We start from the raw sequence: 14,486 nt of genomic DNA, 5'->3' as shown, positions 1-14,486 counted from the left end.
TAGGTTGTGCTACACATTTGGACTTCTAACACCTCTCCTTCTCTTCATCTGCTTTACATTGGGGGCAAAAGGGATTTGTAGTTTACCAAAGATGGCTTGGAAGGCAGATGGCATTGCTTGAGAGTTCACAGGAGTTTACAAGGTTACTGGACTTCAGGCAAGATCAACATTTTCTGTACTTTGCAAAAAATGCATTTCTCTTAAAAATGAAAACTAATGCAGTCACCACATTTTAAACCGGTAAGATGCAATATACAACCTTCCTGTTCTTTGATATCTTTTAGTGTCTATTCCATATATGGTTTTAGCAAATTGATGTAATTCAACATCAGCCATAATTTTTTATTATACAGGATTTATATAGCGCCAACAGTTTACGCAGCACTTTACAACGTTGGGGCAAACCATAGATTACAATGCAATTCAATAGGAATCAGAGGGCCCTGTGCACATATCTCTCTAATAAAAAGACAGGCATTGAGATGTCAGGCCGGCTTGCTCCAAATGCTGAGCTTCCACAATTTTTAGCAGCTGACAGTACAATGCAGCACATGGGTGGTTGAAGGGACTGCTCTGTCTTCTTTGGAGATCAGCATGTCAGAAAATATCTGTATACATGTATAAAGACTTTGCTCAAATGTGCAAGTTCTGATTCTTGTGTCTAATGTGTAGAAGGCCACGCTGTCACATTCAATGCATTCATCTGGTACATTTTTTATTTGTTAGGCAATGTATTGGTGCATTTGTTTCCCCTGCAAGTGCAGTTTTTACATCCAACTATGTTTGCTTCCTTGACATTTCGCTGACTCTTTCTTTCTTTCTTTTCTTTTCCTTTCTTTCTTTCTTTTCTTTCTTTCTTTCCTTTCTTTCTTTCTTTCTTTCTTTCTTTCTTTCATTCTTTCTTTCCCAACAAATTACTTTTTTTAAAGTGCAACTTCACTCTACTGTACAGGGTTTTAAATTAATGCTGATCAAACACTGTTCTGTCTAAAGCCTTGTGATTTTGGGGGCTGGTAAAAAAAACGCACAGCTGATACATGTTTTAAAAGCTACCCAACACCTGGGGGTGCCCAGAAAAAAAAAAATCACCCCCCCCCCCCCCAAGTCACATTCGGCAGGCACTATCACCCTTTAAACATGACCTATTTAACTGAAATGGGGCTCTGCCACTATCCCCCCCCCCCCCCAAACAAGTACAGTGGTGCTAATATCTAGGGATTAAAGCAGGTGGTGAGGATGTGCCCTATCCTTACCAATTTGTCAAACATCCTCCTGAAGAATGATCTACCACAGATCAATCTTTAGAAGCATAAACGAGCCGTAAGAGCAGACACTACAAGATTCCTGCTGTTTCTTTAGTGAAAAAAAAACTTCTGTATTCCTCTTTAAATTTTCCTTTTGTTATGGGGACCTGACTTTCCCTAACTTCAAGGCTATGCCCTGCTAATTGCCATTCCACTATCCAAAGGTCAAGGGCAGTAAGGGCTCTCACAGGAAAAAGTGCTAGAAGCTGGTGGAGGTTATCCATGAAGTCCAGAAAAGTCTGTCCCTCCAGTGACAAGATGAAATGGAATTGGAGAGAAAAGTAGAGTGTTTCCTGATTAATAAAAGTAATAACATGGCAAAAATGTCAGAACTAGTGCCAAGGTACCTAGTTGCTGGAGTGGTAAAAGCACCGTTCTAAGCTGTAAATGGTATACAAAAACAAATGGGTGGCTTACCACCCTGGTCAAGTCACTCCGTCATAAAGCACACCTCCTGGGCTCTTATACAGCAGCACTGCTCTCGTCCCAGCAAGTATATGGATAATCCATATGCCAGCTTTCTACTTTTCACACCTACCATCCAGCTTGTCAAAAAAACAGCCTCCTCTATGAAAACATAGGCTGTATAGTATGTGAAAAGTAGCACATGCCAGGTATCAAAATGGTGTGCTAGTTTACCTTAAAGTGATATTAATGTCAAGGTTTGATGTTTATTTCAATTTTTAAAAAAAGAGGGTATACTTGCCTGCTCTGTGCAATTGTGTTACACATCGCAGTCCCATACCTCTTCTTTGGTGATCCCCCCTCCTCCTTCCTCTCTGAATGCTCCCATTCCCCACCTCACAGGATGCAGGGAATGCATGAAGGTAAAAAACTATTTACCTTTTAGAACCATTTTAAAAGGATGCGTTTGTGTGTGTATGTGTTTTTTTATATATATATATATATATATATATATATATATATATATATATATATATATATATATATATATTTCATACAATCTCATATGCACTATCCTATACCCACAGTTGATCCAGAGGAAGGCAGAAGACCCCAGCAAAGCATGAACCAATTTGCTCCTGAAGGGGGAAAATTCCTTCCTGATCCCCCGAGAGGCAATTGGATTTCCCTGGATCAACTTTACCTATAAATGTTAGTACCCAGTTATATTATGTACATTTAGGAAAGTATCCAGTTCTTTTTTAAAGCAATCTACTGGGCTTGCCAGAATCACCTCTGGAGTGAGTCTATTCCACATTTTCACATCTTTATTCAAAGGGTTGCCACGAAGTTAGAAAAGTGGGGTGTTGTATCGTTAATAGGTTCCATCATCCTTTAAGTGAATAAGGCAATGTTGGGTTGAAAGAGAATCTTCTCCAATATTAATTGTGTGTTTTCTATGCATATGTGTTTTCCTTTTCCCATGGTTTGTAATGTTGATATTATACCTTTCTCATTTTGTAGAATATGTACTAATAGACACCTCCTGAAGAAGCGGCTGTGACCGCGAAACTGTAGAGGTCACGTCTGCAAGTACCATATAACCTGCCTTCATGTGTTTGTGTGGGCATTATCCATACAATTTGATTATGTTATGGTTCATATTGTGTCCTTTGCGGGACTTTTTAATATCTTATGTTTGAATAAACTAAATAATTTTTATAATACCCTTGTCTAAATCCCTTCGGTACCGTAATAGTCCTAACATTTTCACATCTCTTACTGTGAAGAAACCTTTCTGTATTTGAAGATTAACCACTTAAGCCCCGGACCATTTGGCTGGCCAAAGACCAGAGCACCTTTTGCGATTTGGCTCTGCGTCGATTTAACTGACAATTGCGCTGTCGTGCAACGTGGCTCCCAAACAAAATTTATGTCCTTTTTTTCCCACAAATAGAGCTTTCTTTTGGTGGTATTTAATCACCTCCTGCGGTTTTTATTTTTTGTGCTATAAATAAAAAAAAATAGCGAAAAAAACGCATTATTTTTTACTTTTTGCTATAATAATTCTCCCCAAAAAATATATAAAATTTATTTTTTTCCCTCAGTTTAGTCCGATACATATTCTACATATTTTTGGTAAAAAAAAACGCAATAAGCATTTATTGATTGGTTTGCGCAAAAGTTATAGCGTCTACAAAATAGGGGATATTTTTATGACATTTTTATTGATAATTTTTTTTTTTTTACTAGTAATGGCGGCGATCATCGATTTGTATCGTGACTGTGACATTATATCAGACACATCGGACACTTTTGGTGCGATTTTGGGACCATTCACATTTATACAGCGATCATTGCGATTAAAAATGCATTGATTACTGTGTAAATGTGACTGGCAGTGAAGGGGTTAACCACTAGGTGGCGCTGCATCTCCCCGTTCTTCCTCACTGTGAGATGATCGCAGGTATCCCCGTGGACAACAAGTCCGCGGGACCCGCGATCATGGTCATGGAGCTCCCGGCGTGCGCGCGCTGCCTCTTAAAGGGCAACGTACAGGTACATTAATCTGCCTGCATGTGTCCTTCTGCCACAGTATATCTGTGTGAGGCGGTTGGGAAGCGGTTAAATCTTTTTTTTCCTCTAGACATAAGAAGTGCCCCCTTGTCCTCTGCGATAACTTTTTAAAGTGAATAACTCAACACCAAGTTCACTATATGGACCACTTATGTATTTTATATATGTTGATCATATCCCCCCTTAATCTCCTATTCTCAAGAGAGAATACATTCAGTTCCTCTAATCTTTCCTCATAGCTGACCTCCTCCATACCTCTTATCAGTTTGGTTGCTCTTCTCTGTACTTTCTCCAGTTTCCTCATATCCTTTTTGAGAACTGGTGCCCAAAACTGAACTGCATATTCCAGATGAGGTTTTACTAATGATTTGAACAGGGGCAAAATGATATCTCTCTATCTGGAGTAAATACCTCTCCTAATACAAGAAAGGACTTTGGTCGCTTTGGAAAACGCAGCTTGGCATTGCATGCTATTATTAAGCTTATGATCTACCAAAACCCCAGATCCTTCTCCACCACGGATTCCCCCAGTTGTACTCCCCGTAGTATGTATGATGCATGCATATTCTTAGCCCCCAAGTGCATAACTTTACATTTATGAATATTAAATCTCATTTGCCACACGGGCCCCCAATGGAACAGTGCATTGAGGTTGGCTTGTAAATTGGAGACATCCTGTAAGGACGTTATTCCACTGCATAGCTTGGTGTCATCTACAAAGACAGAAATGTTACTTTTAATCCCAGACCCTATATCATTTATAAAGATATTAAAAAGTAAGAGTCCCAGCACTGAACCTTGGGGTACACCACTGATAACCTTAAATCATTCAGAGTAAGAGTCATTAACCACTACTCTCTGAATTCTGTCTTTTAGCCAGTTTTCTATCCATTTACAAACTGATATTTCCAAGCCTGTAGACTTTACCTTACACATGAGCCGTGTGTGGGGAACTGTGTCGAGCGCTTTTGCAAAATCCAAGTATACCACATCCACAGCCACCCCTCTGTCAAAGGTTTTACTTACCTCTGCATAAAAAGAAATCAGGTTTGTCTGACAACTTCTGTCTTTCATGAATCCATGCTGTCTGTTGCTTAAAATGCTTTTTTTTTTAACAAGGACTCATTGATGTGGTCTTTTATTAAACTATAGAAGTTAAACTAATAGGTCTATAAATGGACATAGCATAAGGGGTTGCAGGGGTCACAATCACAACCCTGCCCCTAGCTCCAGGGGGCCCCTTCAGCCTCCCTGTCATATATTATCATATCCTCCACAAAGTCCAGCTTCAATCTGCCCTACGGCCCCACAGCCACGCTCCAGTACTGGGTTTCCACTTTGTCTTCCACAGTTCACACCCCTCTGTTCTCATTGGCTGAGGAGAAGCTGTCAGCCATTTCCTGAATGGAGAAGAGCATGGGATGAGAACAGCCCAGGATGGGGAAGTGTCTGTGCTGTGTGCTGGCAACATGGAATGGTAACCGAGCTCAGCGAGTTAAGAGGAGGAGAGTGCCGTCCTGTAGCCACGATGGGACCAATGTCACTGGTGAGGTAAGACACCGCTCAGTGTCACCTACTCACCAGCTGGGATTCTCTGTACCCCCCACCCAGAGATGTCCACTTCCCTGACAACTGATGAAAAGACACACACACCTGGGAGGTGACCTTCCCCCAACACTGACAGAGAAACCTTCAGAATTTGCTAAAACAAATCCCTTAATACCTCTTGAGTGGCTTCAGGCTCCTGGTTTTGTGTTGCATGGCTTTGCCCCCCCAAGATCTAAATTGCACCCCCTCTGCCCTGGGTGCTATGCCAGCTGTTGAGCTCCTTTTCCATTATAGCCCTTTATACTGCTCAGCCACGATCTGCACAGGATGTATCTGCCTAGTGCAACTATACTGCCATTCTGAACAGAGAATGTCACAGGTCAGAACGGCAACATAAAATCCAGATCTATCCTGTGAAGGCTGACAGACAGTGTAAGGGGTAGTGATTTCAGCCCTGTGTAGTGGGGGGGGGGGGCTGTATACAGAACTGGGATGGGAACGGAGCTCTGCCAACTGACCTGTTATTATTTGGTAAAGACTTTGATCCCTTTTTAAATATAGGCACCACATTGGCCTTACGCCAATCCAGTGCTACCATTCCTGTCATTAACGAGTCCCTAAAAATTAGAAACAATGACTTTGAAATTACAGAGCTCAATTCTTTTAGGATCCGTGGGTGGATGCCATCAGGTCCAGGTGCTTTATCCACCTTTATTCTGTCTAAATATTTCTGGACCATATCACTTTTGAGCCATTGTGGATCATTTAGGTGTCACTACCACCCCCATTATGGACATGAACTCCCCCATGCTCTTTTGTATGCACAGAGCTGAAGAAAGTATTTTCATAAGTTTGTCTTTTCTATGTCCTCAGTCACCCAGATATGACCTTTTTACTAGATAGGATTTAACCACCTTTTTATTTGATAAAATAACTGGGTTCTTTGTTATTAATAGTGAGTTTCTGGGTTACCATTTTGGTACTTTGGGAGCAATATCTAATCTATTTGGCGCTAAGCGGTGTACTGTAGGCCTTTACTTACACCTAGATTGTTATGACCTTTTTGCTATTCATATAATTGAATCTTAGAGGTAAAAATATTCTTTTTTTTTTTTTTTCCCCCAAAGGTCCAAATCGCATAACAAGTCGCACCCTATTGCCGGCAATGGAACTGTTCAAATCGGTGCAACGCCGACTTGGTGTACCGCATTGATTTGAGAAAAAGTTAATGGACTATTTTTGTCAATTTCAGGTGCGACTTGCATAGACATCTGTGCATGAAGTCTCACAGAAGTCGCTCCTGAAGTCGCACTGATATTCGGCTTTGAAATCATGCAATTTTAAGTGAAGTTGCACAATTTCAAACCTGCATTCAGTGTGAACGGGGGTTTAGCGAGATATTGAATCTTACAAATTAAGTGTGTGTGTGATCATAGGACCATATGAATTTTCAATCAGTCTGAAATAAACACTTCTGTCGTACTTTCTCCATCCATAATTCAATTCTTTGTAACATTGGTGTCACGCGAGCATTCTGTCATAGATAATTACTTTCATAAAGAGTTTATATACATAGATAAAACCTCTTAAATACAATTTCATCCAAAACTATGATAATTTCCCTGTTTAATGCGCAGTAACCCATAGCAACTAGTTGTCATCCATCTTCTGACTGTAGCAGACTGCATTCTGATTGGCTGCTAGTTACTACACTTAGGAATTAGCACTTATGATTGAATTCCTTTATTGAATACGTGTGCTAATGTGAGTTGCAAAAGTATCTGTTCAGGAGGTTTCATATGAATACAGAACCGGTGTGTTTATTGATAATGCATTTTTATCAAGGGCAAACCAAGTCAAAATGTACTTGGATGTTGTAATAAATATTGTTGAACAAGGTATGGCGCGATCTTCTGAAGTTGTACGGGCATCTTTTACATTGCCATCACATGAACTATGAAGTGGTTTCATGCTCGGGCTATTTTGGTATCTATCTGAAGGTCTGTTACTAAAACAGGATTCCTCCTCTTGTTTACCAAGATAAAAGCAGAGCTTGTGAATGGCAGCCTTTTGCGTAGGACTTAACCATGTTATCTAGTACTTGAAATATATTAGATAATAGACACTTGTATGAAAATCTGGTGTACATTCAGATTTCTAATATTTTTCTTCTTCTTAAAGAGGAACTGCAGTCTGCTCACATAATTTGTAATAAAAACACCTTTGCCATTCTGAAGCTTCCCTCCAACCACTTTGCATATTATTTAATATATACTGTGATTCTGTACTTGCCAAATATGCTGCAGAAATCTCCCTCCACTGAGTCTGGCTGCAACCATTTTAACTGTGGGCAGCTGAAGCTGCTGCCTGTTCACTTCCTGGATTTACACACACAGGCACGCCTGCAGCTCTCATTGGCCCTCTTATGACTCATCCCCCCACCCTTCCTGGCAAACTCTTATGAGAGTGAGAGACCTGTGCATGATGTCATAAGCCTAGGCGTTTTACCAGACAAGAAAGAGGAAGTGGGCTGTATAAGTTAATTACTGGCAGAAAAAAAATGTTTTACTATCCAAATTAAAAACAGCAAGGACAGAAGATTTATTAAGATGGAGAGTTGAAAAAATGACTTAAGGTCTGCTTTAACATGTTTTATTTTAATACTTTTTAATATTCTTATGTTGTTTCCTTCTTTGGTCTATAAGCGTGTGGAGCCCCTTGATACACAACATGGATGCTAGATTCATCCTAACTTAACGGAAGCTGCCAGTCACACAACGCCTTTTACACTGCAGCAGAGGGGATTTGATTTAAATCAAGTCAATTTAAAATACTAGTAAAAAGGCTTGGTTTAAATCAACTCGATTTTAAATCATAATTTTGAAAGAGCGACTGTCATCTCTGACAGTCCCTTTCACTTTATTGGGACAACTGGTGATGTGGCAGTGACACAACAAGGTGAGGGACATGGCGGCAGCAGGTGAGTGGATACCCACTAACAGGCGCTGCCATGCTGGATCTGAAATGACAGGTGCTCTTAAGTGTAAGGACTCATTCTTGCTGGTAGTTAGAATCTTTAATATTGACAAATAAAACGAAGGTTTCATATTTGGAGTAATAAGCTGTCAGGTTAGTAAAACAGTGATATCAGAACTGATTCAATCATGCAGTTTGTAGTGTACATAGATTTTAAAACAGTGGGATAAAGGAATATTCCTAAACTTTGTTTTCACTCATGGTTGCTGTGACATTGTGTGAATGCATCAATGCAGTGCATGTTATCTCAGCTTGGATTCATATTCAGTGAGTTTACCAAAAACGTAAATATTGCAGAATATACAGCCTCATGCTACATAACTAAGTTCCATTTCATGCTGAATAAACTAAATTATTAATGAATCTTAAATAGTAAACTATCTTTTGGATAGATTTTTTACTCCAAAAGCATTTTATTAAAATTTAATAAAAATAAACAAAAGCGATTTTAAATCAAAACGATTTTATTTTTAATCATTGATTTATATCCACCCTGCATTGCAGGCTCCAAAAAAGGAGGAAAAGGAAACGTGAAGTCTAGCAGTAACGGGTAGGAATTTGGATGTCACCTTTTATAGTGACATGTGATCAAGTAATATTAGTCATGTGAATGGATTGTTTAGCAAACCAATTCATTTTCTTTTCTCATTTTATTTGTTTTACCCCGATCGGCTGTATTGATTTTCTAAATGTACTTCATCTCCAACATTCATTACATGTTACATTCCCTTCAAACCATATTAAGTCTTTTTTGTCCGAAAGGTTGATTGACCATCTTTGGAAGCATATAGACATTTGGCTGAACCTATGTTGGTTTTATGCAGGGTGGATAAAAATCAAGAATATTTTTTTTTTTTAAAAATCCAAAAAATGCTTCCTTTTTTTTTTTTTTTTTTTTTTTTATTTCTTTAAATCTGATTTTTTTGGATTTTTATAAAATTTATTTTAATAAAATGTTTTTGGAGTAAAAATCTTCATTAATAATGTTTATTCAGAATGCAATAGAGCTTAGTTATGTAGCATGAGGCTGTATATTTTGCAATATTTAAATTTTTGGTAAACTCATGCAATGAATCCAAGCTGAGATAACATTCACTGCATTGATGCATTCACACGATTTCACAGTAATCATGAGATAAAACAAAGTTCAGGAATATTCCTTTTTTCTGATTGTTTTGCAAATCTATGTACATTACAAACTGTATGATTGAATTGGTTCTGATATCGCTGTTTTACTAACCTGACAGTTTGCTATTCTAAATAGGAAACCTTCATTTTGTTTGCGAATATTAAAGATTCTAACTACCAGCAAGAATAAGGCTTCATGTACACGGTATGTTTTTACAACCTTTCCTGAACGATTTATTTTGACAAATAGTAACCCATGTTTAAAACGTCTGTTTTGCCGCGTTTACATGACGCGTTTTGTCAAGTTTACATGCCGCATTTACGTTTTTAGAAAAAAAAATCTTTTGAAAAACGCCTGTAAACGAAACGTGGCTAAATGTGAGTTACAGAGTTTAGCGTTTAAAATGCCTCTAAACTCGTTTTTTGCGTTCCAAAAAAAAGCCTCTAAACTCCAATGCCTAGAAACCACTATAAAGACCCTGTGTGCATGTACTGATAAGATAAGATAACAGAGGAGAGTTCAGGAGAAGTCGAAAAAAAATGCCCAGCTGCTCCTAAACGTCCGTTTTAGCAGCAGCAGTGTACATGAGGCCTATGGCTGCATTCACACCTGAGTTGTGCGTTTTTGCCGCAATTTTGTTCAGGTCACCAATGTAAAAGGCAGAAAAACACCTGTAATCTGCCCTAAAGAAGCTCATGTTCTTTTTTTGAGCTTAGGGCGTTTTTTAGGCGTTTTGCTTCAGGTGACAAAACGCTCAGATGTAAACAGGTGCCATTGAAATGAATAGCATGTTGGGCGTTTTTTCAGGCATTTCTTTGGGCGTTTTCCAAGCGTTTTATGAGCTCCACTCATAAAATGCTGCCGCCACGTCCCTCACCTTGTTGTGTCACTGCCACATCACTAGCCGTCCCATTAAAGTGAATGGGACCGTCGGTGAGTCAACAACGGGTCAGAGGAGGAGCCGCTGCGGGACAGAAATGACAGTTGCTCATTAAAAATGATTTAAATCAAGTTGATTAAAATCGAGCCTTTTTACTAGCGATTTTAAATCGTCTTGATTTAAATCAAATCCACCCTGGTTATAGGGTTTTACCCAGATTTAACTGTGATTTTATTGTCCACCATTATGTGCAGTCATTCACACCAGTGCCATCTCCAACAAGCGATCGGGTCTGGAAATCATTAGTTCTATTTATCAGGTTATCAGTCATTTAGGATCTTCAAATGATTGCTATCAAATGGACCTTTGAAATACATTTCGAGGATGTAAGTACAGTACAGATACATGGCAGCAAAATGAAGCAATACTACAAATTCAGAGAAGGCACAGACATTTTCCAATGTTTTAAACCAAGCTGTCCTACAAATGTAGCAGTTGGAGAGATGAGACAACCATTTACCACTGACAGTAGTGCTCACAATGATCAGCATTTATTCATGTTTTCCAAAAGGAAAAGGGAAAAAAAAGCTGTTTCTCTAACTGCTTGTGTAACAACATTGTGAGTTGGAGTTCGGCTTCAATTTGTTAGTGCATCTAACTGTGCTAATACATCTAACCCTACCCTCTCCCCCAGACTGACAATGCTGCCATCCAAAGGTGCCCCTGTGCTCCTTCATTCAGAGCGGGGCACTCTAATTTGGGAGGTGTGTTACTCAACAGATCACCCAGTGAAAACAGAGGGGGGAAAGACTAAGTTTTGTTTGGCTTAATATTGCTTTAACCTTTCAGCACAAGTTTATAATCTTGTGCCATCAGGGGAGTCAGAGAGCTTGTCTTGGGGCGCTAGTGACATGCAGCTCCTAGACCAGAGCTGATCTCTTGTCTCCTTGCTCTTTGCAGGAGATCTGCTTTGTCTAAGACACTGTGGTCGTACTGTATATTTCAGATCAAGAATTCAACTCTATGCAGACAGATAAATATTAATTTAAAGAAGTATCACTTAATTTTTTTTAACTGTATTAAAGTGTTAACCCAAAAAAAAAAATCCTGTTCCCTTAGAGCATGTTATACAGCACAGTGCTTGTGCTGTGTCTTTTGGACCCCTCTTTTGCCTGCAATACCTGGCTGATCCTGCCTGGCTATACCCCCCCCACCTGAAGACTGACCACGGTATATCATGGCTGCTGAGCCCCGACACTGTGGTCAGTTTATGTGCCTCCGTCATCCACAGCCCTGCTTTGTCACCTCTGTGCTCTCTCACCCCCCGGCTGTTAGCTCTGTGTCTGTGCCGCTCTGCTCCCCACCCCCCCTCCCATCCTGCTACTCAAATTTTTGTTAAAATGACCTAACCCTCTCTATGTATTAACGTAATGTGCCCTGTGTCTATGCCTTTTAAAAATGCTGCAATAAACCGGTTTCAGAGTGCTGATCGCAGTCATGTTATCTGCCGTTTCTTTCCTCTCTCGCATGACAGCTGCAGCGGGCGGGGCCGCCTCTCTCCTCTTCTCCCCTCCTGACTGACTTCCACGGGGGTTCATTGGCCCCGCCCATTACAGCTGTCATGCCGAGAGAGGAGAGAGATGGCGGATCACGTGACTGCCAATCAGAGCTATGAAACTGGTATATTGCAGCATTATTTTTATAAGGCGTAGACACAGGGCACATTACATTAATACACAGAGAGGATTATGTAATTTTAACCTAGTGGGTTAACAAACCCTTTAAATTCATCAGGGAACCAAGTGCATGCAGTACTTGGTCCGGTTCTGATCTCTCCTGCAGTTGCTGATCAGCCTGGTTGAACAACTCGCCCCTTCCCACCCCTTATGACCTGAAGATATCGCACAGTGCAATCCAGACCTCATTGTTTGGGGTCTCTGGCTAAGACTAGACACCTCTCCATACCCACACTTGGTTACACAGAGGGCCCTCAGAAGCCAATGTTAAAGGTATAATGTCAACTGTCAACAAATTGACCTTAAAGTAGAACTAAAGGCAAAACTTTTGTTGTGGAGAGGGCTTAGGATGCTTGTCAGTTTTTATTGCTGTCTCTGCCCCTGTTAAAGAGATTCACCCTCTCAATTTGTCCTGTTTACTATTATTATTTAACACTTTTGCTGCCAGGTGGCCTAGACAATCCATGGCACAATCGTCCTAGATGAGGCATTTCCCTTTGTCCTTTCCGGCAAAAAGAATGAACAGGCGTTCTGAAGCCTGAAAGAAGGTGTAGCTTGTAGATATAACTCCACAATATCTGAGAGATTCCTAGAACCAATGGAAGGCACTACTGAGAGTGATTCCCTGTTTACTAGACATGGGCTTTAACCAACTAAGCCACAGCGTGACCTCTCCCACGTCTAAAGGACGCAAGTTAGTACTCTAAAGGTTGGCAGAACAATTTCTTGGTTCCCATGAAAGACTGATGCACCCTTGGAAATTGAGTCAAGCATAGGTAATGGCACCGCTTGAACTGGAAAGAACGTTAAGAACATTTTCTCCATGACCAGTGAATCAATCTCTGAGGCTTTTTATGCCGACGTGATAGCCAGGAAGAAAGGCAAGCTTAATAGAGAGGCCTTTAATGGAGACAGCCCTAGAACACTCTGCTTGATTTCCAGTGAGGGAATTTTGAACAAGATGGAGACTCCATTTGGAAAACCTCCGCTTACCCCAAGATCTGAGCCTAGCCGCTCCCTTGTACAGTTGTTGGACAGGAAAAGATGCTTAGACCTGGTTACACTTGTGAAGGCCGATAAAACTGACACTTGTACTCTGAGGGAGCTGACCGATCAAGCCAGATCTAAATCCGACTGGAGGAAGCCCAGAATATTTAGAACTTCTAGATCACTACATGATCTGTCAGGAGCAGAAATGTATTGCATAAACTTTGACCAGATTCTCCCAGATTCTTTGTTTGTGTTCATTTTTCTAGTATTCAAGAGAGCGGAGATGACTCTGGAGGAGCATCTGAGAACCTCCAATCTCAGGACCAGACCGTCAGAGGCAACCCTGCTGGACATGGATGTAGAATTGCACCCAGTGACAGAAGGTCTGGCCTGAGAAGAAGGGGCACTGGGTTCCGGTAGCTGAGCTATGGTATCAAGGGGAACCATGGCCTAATTGGCCAATAAAGCATCACTGCCACTACCTCCACAACCTCTGTTCGGAGTCTTTGTAGAAACCCGAGGATGACCAGGACTGGAATAAACGCACAGGTCCCTCTGCATTTCCAATGATCCGTCAGGACATCTGCGCCTGAAAACCTCCACGTAGAGACCATTGGTTGTTGTCCAGTTAGACTCTGGTAAGAAAGTCTGCTAGAATATTTTGGACTCTGGGGAGATAAGTCACTAAGATGTAGGCTTGATTCTTCTGAGCCCAAGACATAATTGGCTCCGCTTCCTGTAATAGAGAACAGGCTGCGATTCCCACTTATGTTTTAACATAGACCGCTGTAGTGTTGACTAGCCTAAGAGCACTGATTCTCCCTTCGTTATATGGTAAAAGGCCTATAGGGTGCAGAAGGCTGGCCGTAGTTTCAGAATGTTCAACACAATCTTGTGCAATTGACATCCCCGCCTACCTTGAGCTATCCCCGACCAGGCAGCAAGCCCCCCATCTCATGTTTCCTGCATTGGATGTAATTGTGAACCAGGAAATGGGGCGATGGAATGGAAAATGAGCCAGTTTCTCCATTGCAGCCACCAGGGGACTCGCTCTCATGACTGAGGTTATGTAGAGGACCTGAATTCTGCTTCCTGGCTCCCACTGCTGGCGAAAGGGCTGCCTTCTCCAGAGCATCCACTTGACCATCGGATCCGTAGGTAGGAAGAAGACCGGGCTAGGAGTATTCTGTTCCAGAATATCGGGATCCAGAGACAAAGCAATGGTCTTCTTGATTATATTGAACTGAGCCCTGAGGGACACGAGACTGAATTGGCTCCAGGTGTCTCTTTTCCAGATTCAGCCACCAGCCGAATTTAGGAGCATTGAAAAGATCAGAGCCCTGGGCTCCACCAGCTGTCCTCTGTCTTGGAGCAGTAGGAGA

At 40.9% G+C, this 14,486-nt stretch overlaps 1 protein-coding gene across 2 annotated transcripts in view; it reads left to right on the top strand.

Annotated features, from left to right (window-relative positions):
- Positions 1-14,486, top strand: part of ORMDL1 (ORMDL sphingolipid biosynthesis regulator 1) — an 85,740-nt gene that overhangs the window by 35,298 nt on the left and 35,956 nt on the right. The window lies entirely within an intron of this gene.

This window comes from Aquarana catesbeiana, linkage group LG06 (genome assembly GCF_042186555.1).
Source record: "Aquarana catesbeiana isolate 2022-GZ linkage group LG06, ASM4218655v1, whole genome shotgun sequence".
Lineage (NCBI taxonomy): Eukaryota > Metazoa > Chordata > Amphibia > Anura > Ranidae > Aquarana > Aquarana catesbeiana.
The sequence above is the reverse complement of the archived record's forward strand: the minus strand, read 5'-3'. Positions and strand labels throughout refer to the sequence as shown.